Genomic DNA, 14,900 nt, shown 5'->3' on the forward strand with positions numbered 1-14,900 from the left:
CGAAAGACTTCTACTTTAAAACAAGGTGGAGAATCAGGAACCAAACTGATTCATCTGCCAAAAACAACAAAAAACAGCCAAATATATGGAACACTAATTTTTATACATTGGTCATTAGGCAACAGTTGACAGTGAGTCATGCCTGAGAGGGGAAAATTTGAGGGGAGCCCCATTATTACCCCAGCTTAATGCCTGGAGAAAGTTTTCAGGCTGGCAGCTCAGTAAGATTCTGTAGAATCTCTAACACATTGTTAGTATAACATAAATTAGTGCAACCACTTTAAAAAAGAATTTAGCACAATCTTCTACAGTTGAAATTTCACATAATCTGTAGCCTAGCAATTCTACTCCTAGGTATATTTCAAGAGAAACTCTAGCACATGTAAGAGATGTATTTAAAAGATTATTCACACCAGCATTAATTACATTAGTAAAAACCTGGAAGCATCACAAATATCCATCCAAAGGCAAATGGATGAATATACCATAGTATATATACACAGCATTCAGAACTCATAAACCACACAACAATATGCCGCCTATGGATGACTCCTAACAATAAGATGTTAATGAAAAAAACTCCCTAAAGGACAGGTTTGGCATGAGACTCTTTCTGTAGAGTTAAAAATAAGTTAAATAAAATCTAAATAGGAATAAGTAGATATACAAATCATCTATATAAAGAGGAAAGCAGCTTTCACTTCCAGAAAAATAGATGTATTTTTACCAAATCTTCCCACTAAGTACAACTACAAACCTTGGATATAACATATGAATAACAACTTGGTGTATATTACATCCCCATGACATTTATTTTATAACTGGAAGTTTGTACCTTTTGATCCTTTCACCCATTTCACCCACTTCCCAGCCTGAATAGGCCTGGTGTGTTAGTGACCAGAGCCAACATGGCATCACCCAGTGGCATCCACCTGCTCATCCCACAAAGACTGGCATAGAATTTTCTCTTTACTGCTCAATCATATCTACTTACACAATAAGTCAGGCAGTCAATAATGAAATTTACTTTTTTCGAGACAAAGATATATTTCACAGAGTATAGTTTTGTGGGATACAGTTTCTTCAGCTCATCTGTCCCCAAGTACATAAGGAAGGCAAACCATGTGATGACAGGCATTGTACCTGACAGCATAGAACTTAAGAATGAAAATGAGTTTTAAGGGCTTTGTCAGGCTCCTCAACTGGCCTCATCATGTTCTCCTCCTGGCTGAGAAGAGCTTAAAGCCTGATATGAAAACTGAAGACAGCGATAACCTTGTTCATCAGGCAATCATCAGCCATGAATGCCTACCCTACCCCTCTAGGCTGAGGTTTTCTAAAATCTCTTTATGCCTCGGTAAACAATGAGCTAGGTCATGGTATTCCTGACAGTCAACTTCTTCAGGATTGGGGATATTACCAACTTTGATGTCATTGACTATAACAATGGCTACTGTGGAGACACCTCTGAAACACTTTTGATGGGCGATGTGGAGGAATGGTGGTAAAAAGTTAGTGGAGGTTGCCAGGTGTAGAGATGAAACAATCAAAGCTTGCAGAGTGGGGTTCCTTTCTCTGTAATTGGAAACACGTAACTCATTAGCCACTTAACTCCTCAGGCTGGTTTGCAGGTGTGTCCACATCTTGTGGGACGCTGGGCATGGAGGCCTTTCTTTTGCCTCTGCTGGCTGGCCAGATACCCTGTCTATACCCAGCAGCCAGCTGAGGCCCACAGTAGGGGTGGAATCCTGGAGCAGGGCGGTGGTACATGTAGGCAGGGGCAGGGCCCATGGTCCGGCCGCCTCTCACCCCAATCCTTTAAGTGTGCTGAGGCAGAGAAGCCCACGAGAAAGGGTAGGGTCAGGAAGAGGTAGGCCCCGTGGTGGCCCCAAGTCCAGTTTGGTCACACACTTACCTGTGGCCAGGGATCAACAGGTCCACACGTTACAGCGTGACAGAGCCTCTGAGTGATGCCCGAGGGCCAGGCACACTGGGTAGGCAGCCAGAAAAGGGATTCATATCCTGAACACCAATGAGTCCAGTCTCAAAGATGACAAGGCCACTTGTGCGGAGGACTTGGCCTCCTTGGGCCTTGTGTTCCCACGCAGCAGCTCCCAGGTAGGATCCCGGGCAAGGCCTATCCAAGGCCTGTCTCTGGCTGGCGCAGAGCTCCGGAGCGGCTGCAGCCGAAGTAGGAAGAGTGCCGGCGGCTGGGCCAGAGACGCGGGCCTGCAAAGCGGGGACACAGCTGGACGCATCCAGGTGCTGGAATGCTCAGGGACAAGAACGCGAGGCCGTCAGACCACTCCCAGGCGCATCAAGACCACCCCGCGTTAACTGCCTCGCTCCTCGCTCTGTGCGCATGCGTGCCCAAGGGGTTTCCGCTCCCCGCCTGGAGAACCTGGCGGCCGTTCCAAGCCTGCTTACGTTGTTCCCCAAGGGCCCCGCTTCCTCCGGCACAGAGCTGACTCTGCTCAAAGAAGTAACCCAAGTGTTCGACTTCTTCCACCTGCGTACTCATCACAGGTGCCCTATGTTGGCCTGGATCTGATGGAAGGGCGGGCGGGGCCCTTGGAAGCCTTCTTGTTATACCGCAGCCGGCACCAGGGCTCCTCAGCGTTGAAATTGCGGTTCACCAGCTCTTCCCGCGCCTGCTGGCTTTCTTTCACTCTTTCTCCCCCTGGGAGCTGAGACATGGCCGTCTCCTGCCATCACCACTTCACCACAAGGTAGAGTAACTTCCCTCTTGAGGAGGATGTTGGGGTTCCAGAGTCGCTGGTCTTTGTTCTCATAGATCTTCTCACTATGGGGGTTCAAGTACAGGTTGCTGAGGTCTGTACAGCGTGTTGTGCAGCACAGTGAATATAGTCAATAATACTGTATTGCATATTTGAAAGTGGCTAAGAGTAGATCTTAAAAAGTCCTCATCACAAGAAAAAAAAAAACTTTGTGACTATGGTGATGCATGTTAACTAGACTTACAGTGGTGACCCTTTCACAATATATCCAAATATGGAGTCATTGTGTTGTACACCTGAAATTAATGTCAGTTATAACTCAGTTTTAAATAAACTCATACATACCTACATAAATACATACATGCAAATGTCAGAAGACCCAAAAGATGGAGGAAAGGCAGAACATCTAGGGATGTTGGGATTCAAGGAAGGATATGCTGGAGAGTTCACTGGATTTTCTTTTTGCTTTATATATATCAGACTTAAAGCTGAAGAAATAAGCAACACCATAGAAACCATCATAGAAACACTAATGGACACAGAGTTAAAAAGCCAGAACAAAAGCTTACCCTCTCTAGTCAGGGAACCTGGAAGGGGGCAATTTAACAAGACATAAAACCTGGAGGCGATAACTGCTCTATTCCAGCAAAACACTACATAAAAACTGGGTTCCAACCCATGCCAGCAAAAACTGAGGGAAGAGAATAGACTTCCACCCCCTACTTTCCCACACTCCTACACTCCTGGCCTATACTCCCATACCCCACACCCAGCCTCAGCCCCACCCACCCCCAACAAGCTGTTAACCAGGAACTCCAAAATACCCATCAGGGTGGTGTCAAAATATAGCAGACTAGGGAGCCAGAACTTTCATCTCCACCATGAGGCAATGAGGTCCTCCACTAGGTTCAGTGGAGACAGCTTGGGGAACCTGGATTTCCCCTCCAACCAGGCAGTAACAGAATGCTCCTTCCTCTCTCCACTGTGGTGGTGTGAGAGGAAGCCATGTGGATTGTTGGTCCATGTAACAATCCGAATGAATCTCCGAAGAATCATACTGATTTTAAACTATCCCTATCCCAAAAGGAAATGGTTTCTTTTATATAACATTCTTGAAATGACAAAATTATGCAAGTAGGGAACAATCTAGTGGGTTACCAAGGATTAAGGAGGAGTTGAGGACAGGGAGAAATTTATATGACTATAAAAGGGCAATATAATGGATCCTGGTAACAGTGGAAATGTTCTATATCTTGACTATCAAAATTAATATCCTGGCTATGATATTGTAGTATAATTTTTCAAGATGTTGCCATTAGGAGAAGCTGCGTAAGGAGCACACAGGATCATTCTGTGTTATTTCTTACAAATGCATGTTAATCTAGATTTATCTCAAAATAAAAGGTCAATTTTTTAGGGGAAAACAATGGAATAATCAATGCAGTTTCAGGATGATGGTTATCTTGTGACTAGAGTCAAGGGATATAGGAAAGAAGACCATATAGTAAGTTGTAGGATATTGTCAAGGTCCTTGCTCTTTTGGGAGGTGACTATGTAGACTTTTATCACATGATTAGTATTAACTAAATAATTAAAATCAAAAGCTTAAAAAAATGATGGGGGCACCACCACTGTGGCACAGTGGGTTAAGGATCCGGCATTACCACAGCTGTGGCATAGGGTCCAGTTCCCCAGCCTGGGAACTTCCACATGCTGCAGGTGCAGCCAAAAAAGGGAGGAGGAGAGAAAGAGAGAGAACCACCCAGGAAAGCCTCCTGACCAAGAATATCTGCATTGACACTGCAGGAGCTAGAAAGAAACCTTCACTGAATTGAGCCACTGAGATTTGGGTGTTTATAACTACAGACAGCATAGTCTAGCTGTATTACTCAGACTAATACATACAGATACTTAAAAAGACACCCAGAAAATTATGGAAACTCATAGCAGTGAAAACTAGAACTGGCAACTAATTGCCAAAATCTGGGAAAAATGGCCACTATTTGCAAAACCCTTAGAATTGGATTGAGAAATAGAACTGGTGACCCATGAATGTGTTGGCACTGGGTTGCAGAAAACCCGATGGCTGAAAAGAAGGTAGAAAGATGCTTTGTCCCTCCCCACTGTCTGCCCTGGCTCCAAAATGCAAAGACACTGCCAACCAAAAAATGGAGCAGCCGCTCTACTCCTACAGTGATACTTGCACTGTATGCTGTGAATGCTGTTCACACTCACTTCTATCTCATCCTCACCATGTTTGTTTTAAGTAAAAGAATATCATAGTTATGTTTGAAACTCCCTTTGCAACCGCCCCAAATCCTTCATCCTTCCTTATTCCCCTGCTTGGAATATGGTGTCTATTTTTTCTCTCCATATTTTTATACTTCCCTACATATGTATTTGTCCCAAAGTAAAAATAATAATGTTAGGTGTTTTAAAAGATTTACCTAGACACTGGCCTATCCTATGAATCCACAACTTATTTGTTTCATTTAGCACATTTTCTATGTTTATTCACATTGATACTTACAATAGTTTATTTTAACTCCTCTATATATTTACTCTACCACAGTTTTTATTCATTCCTCTATTAATATGTTGCATATACATTTTGGCTGTTACAAGTAATTGTTGTATGTCTAATTATGTGTATTTATAAGCATTCTCTAAGGCATATATCTGAGCAAATAGAGATCTTCGATTATACTAGATATAGTCAAATTGCTCTCATGTGGTATACCAATTTATATTGCCACCAGCAGTGTATGAGTTTTTACTTCCCCTCATTTTCAATTATCCTTAATATTTTCAGACTTTTGATCAGTATGAAATGTTCATTTTGAATAATCTCATTTTTCAATTTTCCCTTTCCCATTTAGCAATTATAGCTGGGCTACTTTATGGCAGACATATTTTCCAAGCATTTTTCCTTTAAAAGAAAATTCTTTGAAAAAAATATATCCAGTGACTCCCTGCCAGTTGTCTAATTGACTAGAATTGGGCTCTATTGGCTCTACACACAATGAGCCAGATTTTCAGACCAACCTGTCACGTGTGTGGTGACGGGGGTGGCAAGGGAGATGAGTGACACCAACTTTTCAAGTTTCCTACAGATGAGAAGGCTGGGAATTTTTCACCACTGTTCTGCCATGTGTCAGAATCAAGCAGACAAACCCTGTGTATTTACAAATAACTGCTCAAGCTATGGACTTTCTGCCCTGTTGGCTCTTTGCCACACTGAATGACATCCCATCAACAGAATTTTTTCAACTACCACCTTGAACTTGTATGGATTCTCAGATTTACTTTGGACTGTTTTTTTGTTTTGTTTTGTTTTGTTTCTATCACTCTCCCTAATCTGTAAGGTTTTGTTTGTTTGTTTTAAAAATATTTCTTTATAACTATTTTTATTCTTCTGAGGTTTTTAATCTTCAGTTTTATCTTTATTGTTTCCCATTCTTTTTTTAATCCTTAATCCCCTTTACTTTAATATTCTAAACCTTTATATCATGGATTTTAGTCTTTTATGTGCATCTCTTTTCTCTTTTTCTATTATATTGTTAATCTTTGATTCTTTGTAGCTTTATTTTAAATCACCTATTTATCTATAATTTTAGCTCCCAAACTTTGGTCTTTATTGGGATTTAATTGTCATATTTAGATTCTATTTTTCCTTTTAATATCTTCCTACATTTCAAATTTTTGTCATAATCTTCTTATAATACTTTAGAGTAACAGGTAGGGATCTTTCTATTGCGTATCACAGATGCCCTTGCTCAAACTGGCTGGAGCAAAATACAGGTTTGGACTCTATTAACTCACATCACTGAAAAAATCAATTTTCAGTCTTGAGTTCAGGAGTAACTAAGTTAGAAATTTCAAAAGCTTTCATTAAGACCCAGGTCTCTCCATGCTTCCACTGTGTTGTTACATTCTAGACAGGCTACACCACCACTAACCACAGGGTGGCAAGACGTCTACAACCGTTTCAGCCTACAACATCTTTCCTCATTCATATTCCTGGGAAGAAAAAGAGAACCTCTCCTCACCAGTCAGCCCTAAGAGACCGGGCCTTCACTCTTGACTGGCTCTACTTGAGTCCCGTGCCTCTTCCTGAAGGCTGAGGCAATCACTGTGACCAGGGAGAGTTTGGTAACTGACTTAGACCTACCTAAGCGCCCACTCCTGGAGCTGAAGAGGGGTCGGCCTCAATCAGAGTACTATAGAGGAGGAAGTTTCCCCAGAAAGAAATTGGGGAATACGTTACCCATAAATAAGCAAAAGGATGGTGGGTAGACAAAAGATAGCCAATATCTAGTACATCTACCCTCCATTTTTTTATACTGTTTTTAAAATGCTCCACACAATGCTTGACCTCAGAATGGTCAGATGAGCCTACTTCATATCAGGTCAGGTTAGAGATCCTGGGTCTTCCCTCTTTCCTGGTAGCATCTTCTCCACCTCCTCACAGTGGATGCCCTAGACTTTTTACAGATGAGTTTCTAAAAACAAGTATGTTTCAGAATTGTCAGTCTCACTAAAAAGCTGAAATGTTAAATTTAGTGAAACAGGGTAGCTTCCTGACACCTCACACAATCCAGGCTTTAAATAAATAAACAAAAAGCTTCCATTTTAAAATCCAATGGAAATAGTGTGTATAGGAGCCAAGAGGGGCTGATACATGAGTCCTTCCTTTAGGAGACACATAACTAGCCTGACTCACAGATGCAGTGGCTTGAGTGAGTAAAAAGCATCGAGATAAGCTAACAGTTTCATTTTTTTTTTAATACAATAGATACCCTCCCCCTAAAAAAGTTCTCTTGTGGCACAGTGGGTTAAGGATCTGGTGTTGGCACTGTAGTGACTTGGATGGCTGCTGTGGTGCAGGTTCAGTCCCTGGCCTGGGAACTTCTACATGCCATGGGGAAGCCAAAAGGAAAAGATCCAGTAGACACCTTGGAGTGTGCTCCTAGATGGCTAAGCCTCCTTCTAGAACAAGGCAGAGATCTGGCATTTTTGACAATTTATATTACTATTTTATACTTTTTTCTTCTTTGAATATCCAGGGAAAGAACTCTGAGTTTCATTTCATCAAAACTCCTTTTATCCAGGCTTAATTCAGTTCCAGGAAGATGATGGTGTTATCATCACACTCTTAAGCCACTGTCTGTACACACAGTATATGTACAATTTCAAAATTTTGTGATGATTTCACAATTTTTATTTACTCAACACACCGAGAGTAGAATTAATCATATAAGGAGAAATGAATGATGCATGCATAAACTTAACACATGTGTTAGCATAAGTGACCCCTCTATCTTTCCTTCCTATTTTGCTGGAATCCTTTTCTGGTATTTTGGCAGTGATTTCTATCACTTGAACATATGTGTGAGGAATTACATCAAACGTTGCTGGCCAAATCATTGTGCGTTGCCTCTCAACTTAATGCCTTCCACAATTATATAAATCCCAAACCCCAAGGTTCAGCAGTGAGCCAAAAACATGCCACATCTACATGACACAAAAGAGCTTAACCTTGAAATACATTATACCAAATGGAACCCCATTCCTTGCCAAACTCTTTGCAGGCATCTGTCACAACATTTATCTCCCTTCAAGCAACAGCATGATGGTTCACATTGTTTTCTAACATTGGAACACTGGTCCAAGTCTCTCTTACTCTGTCTTCTACAGATCTTTCTCCAAATGCATAGCAATTCTTTCTTTCCATTAGTTTCCCTGGTTTAGCCAACAATAATTATTTTTTCCCTCTGGTGGAAAACTTCTTTAATATATATGGAATTGACATTTTTTCAGACAATTTCTTAATTCAGTCTTTGCTCAATTAGTATCATATGATTCTAATTATTTTAGTTTTTAATTGTTTGATCTTTTTAAGTAAGTACATGGTATTTTTTTAAAGTTCAAAAGGGTAAAGAGTGAATAGTATGTTTTCTTCCCACACCAATTCCCATCCCGAATTTCCCTTTCCCAGAGATATCTACTAAAAGCAGTTGTGTTTTACAAGACATGTTCCTTTATTTATACAGAGGGATATATATCCAGTTTATTGAGAAATGTAAACTCAGTGGAGTTTAAATTGAGATATCTTTAATTTTTTTTTCAAGCACTACATTCAAATGAAAAGTCTCCTTTCTCCCCCTATACAACTGCTTAGGCAGATACTATAACTTTCTTGTCACAGTCAGTGAAATTTCATTTTAATTTGTTTTAAACCCCCACCTCACATTCAATTTAAGTCTCTTCTCCTCCCTTCTCCCCAGTGTAGTTCTAGCTTTGCCTCAGATGACTTGGAAGCTCTTTCATTGGGTATAGGAAGCAGGAAAGTGTCTGGCTCCTTTTCCAGATCAGGCATTTTGGATTAAAAGTCAGGGGACAGGAGGAATAAGAGAAGCAGAGACCCTCTTACATTACTGGCAACTAATGGGTGTTTGGGAGGCTCCTCTGGCCTTTCTCTGGCTCAGTTTAGATCCTCTTGCCATTGGTGGCCTCTGCTGATGGAGAGGTCTCCCCATGGGTGGGATGATTTTCTTGGAATAGTACTCAGTTTCCCCATTATTGAGAGCCACCTCAGAAAGTGGCTGCTCTGTCTTCTGTCAGCCCCACTCAAAGACTGACTAGGTCCCTGTTATGGGCTGAATTATGTCCTCATCCCCTCAAAAATAATTATATATGATTGAAGCCCAAAACTCCAATACCTCAGGATGTGACTGAATTTAGACTTGGGGTCTTTTTGGAAGAATTAAGTTAAAATGAAATTGTTAGGGTGGACCCTAATCCAATCTGACTGGTGTCCTTTAAGAAGAGGAAATTTAGATACATGACGAGACACAAAGGAGCAGCCATGTGAGAACACAGTGAGAAGGCAGCCACCTGCAAGCCAAGGAAAGAAACCTCAGAAGAAATCAAACCTGCCAACACCTTGATCCTGGGCTTCTAGCCATAAGTTTCTGTTGTTTAAGCCTCCTAGGCTGTGGTGTTTTGTTACGGTAGCCCTAACAAATTAATAGACCTCAAAACCTGTATACCCACTTGGACCAGAGGCTGCCTGGACAACCTCAGAGCCTGCACTCTCAATTCTCTCCCTTATTCTCTTTTACAAGAAGATCCAATAACTTCTGAATTCATCTTCCATTTTTCCTAAGGACATGGAGAGCTGCACATGGGCTGGCCCCCTTCCTCTTCCCATGCAGACTACCCCCATTCCTTCTCACCTCTCTACAGTGGATGACCCCTCCAGGCCTCCTGCTTGCAGAAATCCCCAGACAAGCAAGAGTCCCTGGGTTCAGATGACCCTCCCAAACCTCTGGAGCACCCGTCAAGCTCTCTCAAGAACTACATCCATAGTGGCTAGTGATCGGTCTGTTCAGTTGGTCTGTTTCTGCTTGATTCAGTTTTGGCAGGCTGTAAGATTCTAGTTTGGAGATACCTTATAAATCTATACATAGAACTTCCATATGACCCTGCAGTCCCACTCTTGAGCATCTATCCGGACAAAGCTCTACTTAAAAGAGACACATGCACCCGCATGTTCATTGCAGCACTATTCACAATAGCCAGGACATGGAAACAATCCAAATGTCCATCAACAGATGATTGGATTCGGAAGATGTGGTATATATACACAATGGAACACTACTCAGCCATAAACAAGGATGACATCATGCCATTTGCAGCAACATGGATGGAACTAGAGAATCTCATACTGAGTGAAATGAGCCAGAAAGACAAAGGCAAATACCATATGATATCACTTATAACTGGAATCTAATATCCAGCACAAATGAACATCTCCTCAGAAGAGAAAATCATGGACTTGGAGAAGAGACTTATGGTTGCCTGATGGGAGGGGGAGGGAGTGGGAGGGATCGGGAGCTTGGGTTTATCAGACACAACCTAGAATAGATTTACAAGGAGATCCCGCTGAATAGCATTGAGAACTATGTCTAGATACTCATGTTGCAACAGAAGAAAGGGTGGGAGAAAAACTGTAATTGTAATGTATACATGTAAGGATAACCTGACCCCCTTGCTGTACAGTGGGAAAATAAAATAAAAAAAAAAAATTAAAAAAAAAAAGAACTACATCCAACCAGGAGAGGAAATGCCACTTCTTAAAGGAGCCCTATCCCTGAGAGTGAGTCTTCTAGAGACCATTCTCCATTTCTTGGGAAACAGAACCTTGACGACTGGACTTATTCCTGAATCATTTAATATAAGCATATGGGGACAGAGGATACGATTGAGGAGACAGCACGGTTTGGCACCTCTTGGGAAACCCAAAGGAAGTGTCTGACCAGCATTGTTGGCTGCTTTCTTCAGCATGTGAAGAACACTTATTTATTCTCAGCTCTGAAGTGTATTCGCTAATTAGGGAGCAATAGGAAAATTACAAGTCCACACAGGTGTGTATTCCAAGTTTTTACTCATGGGTCAAAGAAAAGTAGTTTTGACAAAAACCAGTGTGGTCTTCACAGTAGCCCTTACTTTCTAGGAAGCAGTGAAACGCAAATCAACGTTTATCTGGTTTGAGACTTGTCCAATCCTGAAGTGGCTGCTTCAGGTAATGCTCAGCCTCGGTGCAGCTGCTCAGTCTTTTCATACGATGAACAATGTTCAGTGGCTCTCAGTGTTTATGTCACTTTGTACACCTGAGTGTCATAGAATAAATTCCTAGAAGTGGAAGTGCTGCATCATATCCTATTCAATAAATTCAAAAAATATCCAATAAATATTTTAAGTGTATTTATAAATAAATATGTATTTGACAGCTGGCCAGACACTGTCAATGAACAAAACAGGAAAAATTAATTTCTGCCCTCACGGAGAATGTAATAAAAAGTCACATTCTCATGGAAAGAAACAGACAAAACCAAAACAAATAAGACAGCCATATAGTGTGTGAGATGATCATAACTATAGAAATAAGTAGAGAAAAGTAAAAGGGAATGGGATCAAGAGGTTGCAAAATTTTTTTTTACAAAAATGTTTTTATTTTTATTAGAGTATAGTTGATTTACAGCGTTATGTCAGTTTCTGCAAATTATTATATTTAGAAGAGGTTGCAATTTTAAATCAAGTGGTACATGAAGGCCCTGTGAGAAGGTAGTGTTTCATCAAAGACCTCAAAGAGCTAAGGGATGTGGCCCTGCAGACACCCATGGAAGACTGTCCCAGACAGAGGCAGCATCCCACACAAAGGCTTTAGGATGGAAGGATCGCAGATATTTTCAAGGAAAAGCAAGTCTGCCAGTGTGGCTGGAACAGAGGGAACAAGAAGGGCAAAATAATAAGTGGGCATTAAAGAGGTGCTGAGGCCCAGTTATTCAGGACCTCGTAGCCCATGACAGGAATTTTGATTTCTGCTCTTAATTAATTTCCAGTGGAGGAATTTGAGCAAGATATTTGTGTCTTGGAATTTAATTAAGAGCAGAAACCAAAATCTGGCTTTTGTTTTAAAACAGTTACTCTGAATGTGTGTGGAGAGTAGACTTTGGAGGCAAGAGTGGAAGCAGGGAGATGGGAGAAGAGGCTATTGCGGTAACCCCAGGTGAGAGAGGTGGTGACTCAGAGCTAGATGGCAGAGGCAGAGGTACTAAAATGCTGTTAGAGTCTAACCAGAGTTTTGATGTATGTGGCAGAGGTTGCCAAACTGCCCTCTGGTGCAGTTGTACCAATTTATCTTCTTACCAACAAAGGAGACTTCCTGTTTCCCCACACCCAGTGCAGCAACTGGCAAACTCCTGAGCTTTGCATACTGGGAGGTTAAAACAAACAGGAATTGCACAGTGCTCGATAGCATAGCGCCCACTTGTTCTCATCTGTCACAGAGCAGAGGGGGTTAACTAGAGGTGTGTGGAGACCTTAGTCATGGTGCAGTAGAGAATTGGCAGAACATTGGACTAGGTGGGAGTGGGGGGCAGGGCCAAGGGAATTGATCCAAATTAGGCTGGTCTTCAAGGAAGTATAACAGGACACCAAATGACAGTGCCCAGAGACCTGATGAGTGGCACAGTGAAGGAGGGGCAGATCTACTGTGCAGCTGTGAGTGGCCAGAGCTGTTTAAAACAGGGCTTCAGACAGTAGCACAGGCTTCAGGGAAAAGAGACCACTCAGAAAAGGCAGAAGAGCAAAGTGGCTAAAAGCAGGAACTTTGGCACCACACTGCCTGAGTTCAAATCCTGGTTCCGTCACCAACTGACTGGGTGACCACAGGCAAATACTTATCCTCTCTGGGCCTTAGATTCCTCATCTTTAAAAAGTGGTTAACAGCATAAGGTTCAATGTGCTAGCATACATCAAGAGTTTAGAACAACATCTGGCATAAAGTATGGAATAAGGAGAAGAAGAATCCAGCAAGAAGCAGTTCAGGCTCAGGAGAAAGCAAATGGAAACAAGGGGAATTTAAGAATGCAAATAGCCCATGTTTTCTGGTTTTGATTTGTTTGTTTTAGAATGACCTGCAAGTTGGGAGAAGGATCCTAAGTTTAAGCACAGCGGGATACAACTGATCCAGATAAATCATTTCAATTCAGCTAGAGGCCTAGAACTAAAAGAACAAAAACAAACATTTTAAATATTAACTCAGCATCAGGGCCACTGCTTTCCCAAATGGCACCATTTTACAAATTGGGGGTGAAAGGGGAACCCCTTCTCCAAAACGTTTCCAAGCTATTTGCTGGGAAACTATTGTAATAAATACACAAATGTACGATGGCTCTGATGTGAATGGTGTCTCCAGCATTGCATGGTATGCATTCTACATGACAGGCCCATAAACCTTCCAGCTCTAGCTGAAAGTTGGCTTTCTTATTTTTATGCAAAATGTTGCATATTCTTTATCATAAAAAGTTTTAAATAACAAGAAAAAGAAGAATGGTATAAGCCATGTTAATCCTTCCTCCTGTTATAGTAGACTGCAATATTTTCATCCTTATCAGATTTTAAAATACCTGAAAATCCATTTCACATAAGATGAGACTACTTCAAAATGCAATTATTATAAAAGAGACTTGGTTTAAAAAGTTCAAGTTATTTAAAAGGAAAGAATGTTGAATGTTATCTAATGTTGGAAAAGCTGTGTTAGTGACTCCTTCATTTTAAAATTAACTCTGGAGAGTCTAACAAAACCTGAAAGACTTTAAAAAAAAAAAAAACATTTTTACAACAAGCAAGGTCCACAGAAATATATGACAGGGCTCGAAGCAGTTTGGCCGAAACCAACACAAATTCAACTTCTGGTTTGGGTAGGGGTTTTCTCCCCAAATTACTTCCCTTTCATCACAAAATAGAAAACCTCTTTGTTTCGTGTATCCAGCCGAGCACTCATGGGCATTCATTCTGGTTTGGTCTCGGCTAAACGCTGAGAAACACAGTGGGTCTGTTTCAAGTCCATGCTATGGAGGCGTCATGAATTCATCACTATACTGTCACAAATGTCCTCCTACAGTGCCTTTCATTGCCAAGTGGTGCCAAAACAAAGGAGCCAGTATTGTTTATGAAATGGCTGTGAAACAGATATTCGATTCTTTTTTTTCCCTCCGAATCTGTTATAAGCAATGGAAGAAGGAAGAAGAAAAAGAAGGGCAATCACTTCAGTAGTGTCACACAGAGCAGAAGGAAAGGGGGAGAACAGAATAGAAGGGAAGAGTTGAAAGAAACAAGAAGAAAGGTAGAAAGAAAGAAGGAGGAAAAAATCTTGGCTCTCCAACCTCATATCTAGAATGTAAACGGCCCCTAATTTGGAAGAACATTTTTTTTTTTACTTTTTTATCTTAAGTGGCAAATGTTTACATCTTGTTAAACTGAGATCTTTATTATTTTTGCTGTCTTATAAGCCCAGTATTTATCCGAGATTTTTCTTTCCCAGTGTTGTGCTATTTAGATTTTTATCAGAACCTCTGCATAACCAAAATAGGAGGTAAGTTTGAAATTGTCTTGGAGAAACCAGACTCTCTTGTCATTTTACTCTACCCCCAGGGCCTGACTAGAACCTGCAAGCCAGGCCCTGAGATGCAGGATTTAAGGAGGCATTCACTCTCAGCGCCCACCCTGCACTCAAATGAACCTGACAGTGGTGCCTCCTTAAATTTAGCACCTAGGTACCTTCCACCTCCACCATAGTCTCCCCTGCCACCA

The 14,900-nt window shown here is 41.3% G+C and overlaps 1 pseudogene; it reads left to right on the plus strand.

Moving 5' to 3' along the window:
• Positions 764-1,874, plus strand: LOC100628135 (annotated as a pseudogene).

The sequence above is a fragment of the Sus scrofa genome, chromosome 13 (genome assembly GCF_000003025.6).
Source record: "Sus scrofa isolate TJ Tabasco breed Duroc chromosome 13, Sscrofa11.1, whole genome shotgun sequence".
Taxonomy (NCBI): domain Eukaryota; kingdom Metazoa; phylum Chordata; class Mammalia; order Artiodactyla; family Suidae; genus Sus; species Sus scrofa.